Below are 10,021 nucleotides of genomic sequence, written 5' to 3'. Positions count from 1 at the left end.
AATCTGTTAGGTCAGAGAGCACAGGAGGAAAGGTCAGGTTACGGAGGGCATGGAAGGTCATCTGTGCAGCTTATGGTCTATTCTAAGGGCAGTTGGAAGCTGTGGGAGGATTTTAGGCGGGGGTGGGGGGGCATGTAGAAAGATATGATTTGTATTTTCAAAAGATTACTCTGACTGCAATAATGAATTCTAGGATAGCAAGACTGGAAGCAGGCTAGGAAATTTTACAGATGTAGAGAAACAAGAGAGTGGTAGTTTGGATGGGAGCAGTGATGAAGATGGAGACAAGATAAGATATTTTGAATATGATCATAGGTAGACTCCATAGAGAGCCCTCTGATATTATCCAGTTCAACTTCACCTTACAGATGAGAACTTTGGGGTTTGGAGAAGTAAAGAAATGTTGATGGCAGAACTACTACTCTGATGTGAGCGTTTAAATTCCAGCCTAAAACACTTCCCGTTGTACCATACTACTTTATATATTGTTTTGTGTGTGCTTGCTGTTATCTCTTCTGCCAGACTGTAAATTTTCTGAAAGCAGAGAAGTTGCCTTAAACGTGAACAACTGATAAACTTTTGGTTTGCAGAGGCTATGGCCAAGATACATTGTAGATGAAATGTAGACATAGTCCAACAGTCCCAGGATCACTCAAACCTAGGCACATAGATGAAGCTCATTGACATTTCTTAAATCAAAATGAAGTTGAATTACATACAAAGGTTCCAATCTGCGGAAAACCAAATCCCATTGAGATTCAGACTCCAAGAGAAAGTTCAGATTCTTGCTTGAGTTATGAGAAGGGAAAATTCTAGAGGAAACCCACATTAGTTCTTTATGGAGGAGAAGATAATTGCCCTTGCAGAAACTGTCCCAACTGACCCCAAATTGGGAAAGCATTTGCACATTCCCTTCCCTCAACTCAGGGAGGAGTTTCACATGGGCTTAGTGGAGGGTCCACATACCCTTCTTCGAGACCTGGCAATAGAGACTCTGATGGAAAGGGCAAATGGATGACAAATAGCTCCAGGGGACTCTCTTTTCACTTCTGCCTCTAGGCTGATAAAACAGCATTGGCTGAGCCATCATTTTGGGTGTTGTTTTTATCCAGAGGAATATGCAGAGCCAAGTAGAAGCCCAGGGGAAAGCAACCCTGGGGACTGGCCTCTCATACCTAGCTGTGGCTTAGGCTTCTGGCTAAAATAAAGGAAAATGGGAGAGAAACATCGAGTGTATAAATCATTTGATCTGATTCACTAAGGTAAATGAGCAGAAAGGGATTAAGGATAAAACCAGATAGAAATCATTATCAGGGATTAAGTCATAACTGGAAATAACAAGTGTTCATTTAACTCAACCATTTCCAGTGTTATCTCATTCAGGAGTCCAAGCTTGACAGGAAACAACTGGAGAGAGGTACAGATTGGGTGCAGGTGAGGAAACCCTCTCCATCTGGGATAGTTGGCAGCATCAAACACAGCCATCTGGAAAATCTCTAATAAAAAGATGCCACTTGATTTCAGACAAAATGCCAAACATTTGTGTCTGTTATTAATCATGAAGTTATTGAAAATTAGCTTTGAGTAGCTTGGGTACTGATGACCAATGAATTAACGGTCATTCCCTATACCTTATATTCGCCCTTTGTCTAGGTGTGTGCAGCGTTGGGTAAGGTCCTCCTTAGGACAGATCTATTTCCTTGTGTTCTCAGCCTCTCATTCTGTGTCCCTCTCCCTCTCTCTCTGGCACCTGGTGCTTTCTTGCTACAGTGAGGATGTTTGGAACTCCTAACCAGGTCTGCCCACGGATCGATGTCCTACGTTCCTAGATTATTCCTTTACTTTTCATTGATTCCATAAATCCTCCCACTTCCTCAGCACACTGATCTCATGAACCCACTTGGAGGAAAACAATCTGATTGACCTTATTTATGCTATGAGTTGGGTGATTTATGCCCTAAGATATGCATTTTTCAAATGGATGGATCTTAATGGTGGGACAATGTGGGAACAAGAGCCACCCCTTGCACTTCTAATATTGTCATGTACTTTTTCTTTCATTGCCCTTATGTAGTTTGTAGTCACATAATTGTATAGTGAACTAATTAATTTCTTTCTTTGAATTAGATGACAAGTTTAGGAGAGTAAGGCCCATGACTGTGTGCATTTCTCAGCCCAAAGCCCCATGACTAGGCCAAAAAGGAGATGAGGGAATACTTCTAGTGTGAATAAATGAATGACAAATGAATGAATTGAATTTTCAAGTACAGGTAAGACAAGCCTTTTTCAAATCTGCTCCAAAGCACAAAGACCAACCAAACAAAGAAGACCCTGAAATCGTGAAAATTGAAAGATTCGTGTAGGGAGCTAAACAATTACTAATTTTTTTTTTAATCGTAGCATTGTGTAGAGATTTATTTAAATTAAAAAAGGAGGAGAGACTTCATTGGGGCTGACAGGTAGGTTCAAGGAAGCAAGGCCCAATTACTTAATACCCTTTGCTTTCAGGGCATCTTTCTCCTCAGATAAGAAAATAAATCAATATCATTAATTCCCACCTCCTTCCCCACTGCTCTGATGAGACGAATGATTTGGAAACAGAACCTCCAGCCTGAGCCCTGTGTTTCCAGCTCCCCAACTGGCAGTCCTGCCACCCACCCCTCCCACTCCTACCCCTTCCCCGATGCAGACCCTCTTTTTCTCTGGCTTCCTTGGTGATGAGATATGGGAGTGGGATGTTGTATATAAAATTTGCCATTTTAGCATGAGCTCAGCCTGCGCTGCAGAGGTGTCCTTGTTCTGCCTGGGTTTCTATGAAAAGGAGATAATTTAGGTAAAAGTGCCTGGTGCATAGTAGGCACTCCTAACATGAGACTTCTTTTCCTCCTACCTTCTTAGTTCATTAAAACACTTCTGAACCACTGTTGTGCAGCAAGCATCTCTCTTTATCTTCTGGCCTAAAAAAGAGGTTAAAATGTTTATAATTAATTAAACTGAAAGACAGTAAACTGGGATTAGAAATGTACATATTTCTATATGTGAAAACGAACGAAGAAATTCTAAGTTGCGGTAGCCTGTATTCCCTAGAGTGGAGGACTCTGAAAGAGGGTGATTTATCTTTGAGCATCACTCAGGTGCCTTTTTTATAGAGTCCTGCTGTTGCTATGGAAATTGCATCTGTAGAAATGTGTGCAAATCTAGAATGGATTGCCAGTTGCATGAATAGGGAAGTGTGGGCAAGGGGCGGGCAGGCTGACACCTGTCAGTCTCCAGCACTGGTCCCGAAGAGAAAGAATGTGATTGAGGAACATGGAGAGAGTGCTGTGAGGCAGACACCACCATAGATAGCTCAGTGCCTGAGAGACTCCAAGACTATTTAGATTCTCCAGTCTCCACTCTACCACTTAGGATGACCATTATGTCTGTTATCTTAGTGTTTCTAATGGAATAAGAAATAATGAATGCTATTAATATAGCATCCCCTTTCACTGTCAGTGTTACCCTGGTTTAGTTGATAAACCAAATAGTCACATGATCACTACAGAATATAGTTTTCCCCATAAAATGAAAAAAACCAACTGGAAAGGATCCTGTCACACCTTTGACAAGATTTTATGCACAGGACTTAAGTCATTTATAAAGTTACTTTCTAGGTAAGAACTATGTCTCCCTTTCTCTGCACTTCTCCCACAGCTTCAATTGAACAGTTATGCTTCGTACCCACCCCAAAAGGAACATATATGTCTTTTATCATCTCACAGGGAAAAACTAAAGTTGTACTGAGTCACAGAACTGGGGATCTGCTAGGCTCACTCACTAGTGAAGTGACCAGCTCTTACATATCAGCCTTCCAGACTACCTATTTCAAATTTTGCACCACAAGGAAAAAATAAATGACTGCCTATAGTGAACCCTACGAGGCTGGACCATTCAAGGTTTCTTGCTGTGAGCAACATAAATAAGAAGGTGATATGTTGAAAGGACACTGGAGACATACAGAATCCTTGCGGGGAGGCTGGGGAACCAGATTTAGACAGTGGCAGGCAAAAAGTGGGCCTGGGCAGCCAGACCACAGCCAAGATCAATGTCACAGTTGTCCTGTTCAGACACTGCTGCCTCTGGCGGTGGGCATTGGACCCCACTGGTCCACCATGGTGGGCACCGTGGCCATGACTGCCCCACAGACTGGATGTTGTTGCCACTTTTGCTGCCTCTAACAGATGGAGAATCCATGATTCCTCCTTCTTTGCCTAATTAGCTTCTGATTCTAAGCCCCAGATGTGTGCATCTGATGGGCCAAGCCTACTCTGGGTGTGTAGGCTCTAGTAGCAAGCAAGGCTGGAAAAGTGAATATCAGCACTTTTTGGCTTCTACAGGAGAAAGTGGATTTTGTCTACAGCCACAGCAAATACATTCTTTTTTTCATTTTTTATTTTTATTATTTTTATTTTTTTTAAAGACAGGGTCTCACTGTGTCAGTCAGTCTGGAATGCGGTGGCACGATCATAGCCCACCACAACTTGGAACTCCTGGGCTTAAGCAATCCTCCTGCCTCAGCCTCCCAAGTCACTGGGACTACAGGTACACATTACCACACCTGGCTATTTATTTTTATTTTTTATTTTTGTAGATACAGGATCTTGCTATGCTGCCCAGGCTGGTCTCGAACTCCTGGCTTCAGGCAATCCTCCCACCTTAGCATCTCCATGTATTGGGATTACAGGCATGAACCACTGAGCCCACCCAGAAAGAAATTCAAATGCTCTGCAGCCTAAAATATATTTGCTACATGGGGAGATGATGAGAATTAAATCTGAGAATGTCAAGGGCCTCTATATATAGATTTTAGAAATAAGATCTCTTAATGTCTATCGAAATCAATGTCAAATGTTTCAAAACAAGGTCTTAAAGCAGGAGTCTCTCAGATTTCTAGAAAGGGGTGATAATTTTTAATTGTCCATGGCTTCGGGTCTAATGCTAAAAGAGGAAAGGGAAAGGAGGAAGAAAGGCTACTACTTAAAATTCCTGGGGACAGGGAAGTTCACAATCCTGGATTGAAGACGGGGAACATCTGCCAATTTTGCACCATCATCTGCCAGAAATTGCAAGCAACCACAGAGAAAGGATGTAATAGGATGGAAAGGTATTGAACCAAGGTCCAGAATTCTAATCACAGAGAGAAGGTAAGAATGTGGGCCATAGTAGACGAGAAGAATTCCATGGTGAGCTGAGTGTCACAAGGGAGTGGAGTCCTCCAGAAATCTTGAACACCTGGGTGGTTCATGCACCAGGCTGTGACTCAGAGAGAGCCTTTAGGAAAGAGGGACACAAGGATGATTTGAGCCAAAAAACATAGGAAGGGTCATCTAATTATGGGACAGGCCAGCTGTCAGGGCAAGAAAATTTGCCAATGTGTCGCTTTGCCTGCAAGTTATAGAAACCCAATGCTAATTAGCTCAGGCAAAAAGAGAATTTGTTGGAGGAATAAGGGGGTGCCTCATATAACTGCCAATAAAGCGTGGAAGGGGCAGCTCTGACCCAGTGATCAAATGTCCCCAGGGCTCTCTGTCTCTGTCTCTCATCTCTACTTCTCTCTGAAGAGCAGAGGCATCACTGCCTTGAAGCGGGAACAGCATTCAGCCCATCGGGGAACAGGATTGTTCACAGAGTTAAAGTCTTATGTCCTGTGGCTTCTACCCCCAGAGGGGAGATGCTCCTCTTCTTTTAGTCCCAACTCTGTGGAAATAATCTAATGAGTCTGGCCTCCCCAGGTCAGGTGTCCCAGTTTAAGTTTCTGACCATTTTAAAGGGCAATTGCTAGTTGTAGGCAAATAGCTAATATTGTTACCTACTCCCGGGGTGATCGATTGTGGATAGAGAGGTGAAGTCTTGATCAATCCACCCTGGGTTCATTCTCCTTTGGATCTGTCAGATATGCATGGAACAGGGTCCTGTAAAACAGGCACAGCCCTGGAGTTCCACCTCCCTGAGTCCTTGCTGTTCTCAGGGAAGGAAAAATCACTGTGAGCTTCAGTTGGTGTCTGTTACATCCAAGAATCTGGATGGGAATTGGAGCACAGAGGTTTTTCCTGGGAGGAAACAGGTAGGAGTCCCAATATTATATACCCTGTTTTGCCATTCCTGATAATAAGGCAGTTGGCTTGAGAGAACAGTATTGCCGGGAGCCCCTGAAGGGCCGGGACAATGTCTCATCACTGCTGGGTATATTCCAGGATGCTTGTGAGCAATCCACGATGGTGGGGTTGAAGGGGGCTTGCTACAAACTTGAACTTATAAAGTGCTGGTGAGCATGGGCAAGTGCCCACTGTGCTGACCTGACAATGGGGAGGACTTGAGCTTAAGGAGGGCCTGTGGCAGGGACAACAGGCACCAAAGCCCCGTAAGAGCCACAGATGTTGGTTTTTGCTTGGAATTGCCAAAATGTAAAGGTAGCTTACCTTTCCTGCCTACTGTTCACTCCTAGATAACACATCTAAGGCTACCCAATTCACATTTGAAAAGGAAAAATGTGGTCAGTCTCTGTTTACATCCCAAACAACTGCCATGAGGGATTCTTGAAGGAACTGACTTAATCGTACAATTGTTTTGATATCACACAAACAACCACAGTTTGTAGTTTGGAAAAAAATGTCTGTGTGCATTGACCTGACGCCAGCTGATGGCAGCTTCATCTCCCGGCCTGGCTGGGTTTTGCTGAAACCAGACCCTAAAAAGTATACTTACGATATTAAACTTGTATTTCTTAGTGTTGGAAGAATTTTCACTTTCTAAACAGAGCTGGATAATTGGAAAAGGACAGGGGAAACTCCCGAAAAACTGTAGTTGCATGTATGCTTGACTGCTCGTGAGAGCAGGGACTGGCATCCGCCCCCTAACCTACATGTGCCACTGAACATTTTATATGAAGTTCTGTTTCAGGGACTCAGTTAAATCTATGTTTCACCCAGCTCTCTCCATATGATAAGTCATGGTCTAACAGCCTTCTTCCACGGCAAAATAAAGCTCCACGAGTGGATTCAACCATCATCTGCTACTTGAAAATGCCTCAGAGTCATCTTTTTCTGTTTCTGCTTTTACTTAAGTTTCTGTCTTTTGGACACATTCTTAATTTTTTTTAATTAAAGCTCTATCCTTTTAGGGATATATGTCAACATATCAACTGCTTTGTCACATTCTTTGCTAATGCCAGTGTCATCAGAATTTAAAAAGCTGAAGTGAGGAATTGCGTTTTGGAATGAAAGCCACGTGAGCAGTAAGGGCAGCCAGCCAGAACCTTCTGGGGAAGAGAATGAAAGCAGAACTGTGGTGGAAGCGTTTAAATCCCCTTTACAGTTCCCGTCATCCTCCCCCATTTCCCAGCCTCTAGGGCCGACTGGAACAAAAGTGGTGTCATATTCCCTGGGCACACTGCCCTGCCACTGCACTTTTGTTTTTTCGAGTTTTTTTTTTTTTTTTAAGACTTTTCTCTCTCTCTCTCTCTTTTTTTTTTTTTTTTTTTTTTAGTGCAGTTTTAGGTTCACAGTAAAATTGAGAGGAAGGTACAGAGACTTCTTTCCTGTATACTCCCTGCCCCAACACAGGCACAACCTCCCCCATGACCAGCACTCCCCACCAGAGTGGTGCATCTGTGACGTCGACACGTCGTTATCGTCCAAAGTCCACAGTTTACACTTGGGTTCACTCTTAGTGTCGTCCATTCCACGGTTTGGACAAATACGTGATAACATGTATCCTCCATTGTAATATCACACAGAATAGCTTCTTCCACTGCTCTCAAAATCCTCTCTGGTTTGCCTATTCAACCCTCTCTTCTCCTAACCTCTGGCCTCCATTGATGTTTTCATTGTCTCCACAGTTTTGCCTTTTCCAGAAGATTCTACAGTTGGAATCATGCAATATGGACCCTTATTGGATTGGTTTCTTTCACTTGGTCATGTGCATTTAAGTTTCCCCATGTCTTCCCATGGCTTGAAATGACAGCTCATTTCCTGCCACCATACTTTTAGTGTAAGCACCAAGTGTTTGCTCTTCCTGTCCCCACCTTGACAAAGCATACATTTTAGAATCATTTCCTTGCCACCAACTTCCCCTGTGTGGGTGAGAGAAAATCAGATTACACACCGAAGTCTAAACATCGTGCTTCTCCACTGGTTTCCTGGTACCCAGTGTCCTCCTGGGCTTTGAGATTTCCTGTTTGAAAACCAAATGTATTTGCCACCTTGTGGTCTGTATTTTAAAATTTGTTTTTAGCCAGATATTGTTATCAATAAATTCATTGCCTAGGACTGTGAGTGTAAGTGTGCGCCACGTATTTGTCCTTGTTTAGGATTTCCCTTCCGTTTCACAATGATGGTTAAGGTTACGAGGCTATTCATATTGGACATTTGTACATCAGAAGTACAGAAATGTCTCTCAAAACCCTGCATATCAGAATAGTTAGTAGCATGTGGAAAAGTATCCAAGAAGCTATTTCATTTCCATGGCAGCCAGGACCCAGACGTGAAAGCTTTATAGATTAAAATCAATGCCTGAATTGCATTCAGAAAGCCTGAATTGCCTGTCAGACTTCAGGACCAGTGGCTCAATGTGATAAATGAGGTGGAGGGCTGCATCCAGGCAAGGGAGTGCGTGCTGCATTAGCCAGCACTTTGGATCCTTTTTCAAGGCAAATACCAAATGGAATGAATTACTGGGAAACAGCAAATGAATGTCAAGAATTTGAGATGTGGGGGTTATAATTTACTAATTACTGGGAAAAGATGAACACAAAGTCAATGTGTGAAAGAATGTGGTAGGGGGAAGGCTAGATCAGGGAGACAAAGAGAGTTAGCTGCACAGAAGGCTGCTCCTATTTTCTGTTTTGATAAAAAGAGATGGATTTTAGAGGCATAGATACCTGGTTGAACTCTCAGGTTGGTCATTACCAGACTGTGTCATAAATTGTAATTAGCATGAAAAGATAAGTATATGAACACCAAGCTTCATGCCTGGCACATAGGGGGTAGTCAATAAATGTTAAATCTGCCTTTTCCCAGATCCCATTTTATTCTTTTCTTATGTAGTAAGCAATCTCAGCAGTAAATCATAACAGACTTTGCATGATGGTTCAGTGTTGGAGAATGAGCCTACCTTCCTCCCATAGCAGGTCACTGATATTCGAAGACAGTGAAGCAAAGATGCAGAATTGAGAAACTCACAGAAATGCTATCACAAAGACTGGGTTCACTATAAAACTGCATACATATAATAACTTTTTGATGCCTGTACAGATGTGTACAAAATAATGGACCATGGTTTTATTCTCCAGTGCTCTTGCCTGTCTTTTGTGACACTAATGCATGCTCTGAGCCCAATGGGAGCCAGGCAGAGTAGTCTTATCAATCAGGTGCTCCCAACAGGGCTACAGCTCTCAAGCAGCCAAGACAGGGACTTCCTAGGGTCTCCTTTTGGCCACCAGGGATAGGAAGGATGTCATCTGAAGAGGAACCATGGAGTAATTGAGCAAGATGTGGAAGAGCAGCCAAGAGACTCAGATGCTTATGTGGACATTTGCCAACCAGTTGTGCAAAATGAAGGGGTCAGACCAGAGCATCACTTCTTTCCCTACTTTTACTAGTTCTTTAAGACACTGTGTAAGGGGAATATGCACTCCCCTTCCTTTCTCGGTACTAGTGCCCTCGATTTTTGGATGTGAATATGGGTACTCAGAATGCAGACCACATTGGCCAGTCTTCCTTGCTCCTGTGCCATGTGATGAGTTTCTGGACAATGATACGAAAACATAGGTAGTGTGTGCAACTCCTTGCAAGTGTCATTGGAAAGGAGAGTGCATATGTCCTTCTGCTGTCCTTCCTTGTTCTTGCCATGTTTGTAATGGCTGAAACTGGACAGCCATCTTGGACATGGATGTGGAAGCTACAAGCTGTGGAAGGCAGAACAATGCAACAGAAGGAGACGGGGTTCCTGAGGCTGTCTGGGGCCATGGCCAACCCTAGACTAG

The 10,021-nt window shown here is 43.1% G+C and overlaps 1 long non-coding RNA gene across 1 annotated transcript; it reads right to left on the bottom strand.

Moving 5' to 3' along the window:
• Positions 1-1,046: 1,046 nt before the first annotated feature.
• Positions 1,047-9,179, bottom strand: LOC114670002 (uncharacterized). Its single transcript, XR_003719399.1, has 4 exons — positions 9,151-9,179; positions 7,841-7,847; positions 2,891-2,939; positions 1,047-1,496 (listed from the first exon to the last, which is right to left on the bottom strand). It is a non-coding gene; the product is annotated as an uncharacterized LOC114670002 (long non-coding RNA).
• Between the last annotated feature and the right edge of the window lie 842 nt (positions 9,180-10,021).

This window comes from Macaca mulatta, chromosome 9 (assembly GCF_049350105.2).
Source record: "Macaca mulatta isolate MMU2019108-1 chromosome 9, T2T-MMU8v2.0, whole genome shotgun sequence".
NCBI classification, from domain to species: Eukaryota; Metazoa; Chordata; class Mammalia; order Primates; family Cercopithecidae; genus Macaca; species Macaca mulatta.
Note: the sequence above shows the minus strand (reverse complement) of the source record. Positions and strands in the feature narration are given on the sequence as shown.